Below are 465 nucleotides of genomic sequence, written 5' to 3'. Positions count from 1 at the left end.
CCGAACCCCACCCGGGACCCCCAAAAAACTCCCAAATCACCGCGGGATCCCCAAAAAACACCGCGGGACCCCTAAAAAACCTCCCAAAAAATCCCCAGGACCCCCCAAAACATCCCGAGACCCCCCCCAAAAAAAACCCCGGACCTCTGAAAAACCCCCAGGAGCCCCAAAAAACCTCCACGGACCCCCAAAATTCGGGTCCCTCCCCCGCTCCGGGGCTGCTTTTGGGCAAAGGAAGAGTGAGAAAAAAAACCAAAAAAGGGGAAAAAGGAAATAAAAAGAAAAAGACAAAGGGAAAAAGGCAAAAAAAGGGGGGGGTGATGGAAAAAAGGGGGAAAATGGAAAAAAAAAAGGGAAAAAAATGGGGGGGAAATGGGAAAAAGGGGAAAAAGGGGGGAAAAAGGCAAAAAAAAGAGGGGAAAAAAGGGGGGAAAAGGCAAAAAAAAAAAAGGGAAAAAAGGGGGA

The sequence above is a fragment of the Onychostruthus taczanowskii genome, unplaced genomic scaffold, assembly GCF_017590055.1.
Source record: "Onychostruthus taczanowskii isolate IOZ18803 unplaced genomic scaffold, ASM1759005v1 scaffold767, whole genome shotgun sequence".
NCBI lineage: Eukaryota > Metazoa > Chordata > Aves > Passeriformes > Passeridae > Onychostruthus > Onychostruthus taczanowskii.
Note: the sequence above shows the minus strand (reverse complement) of the source record.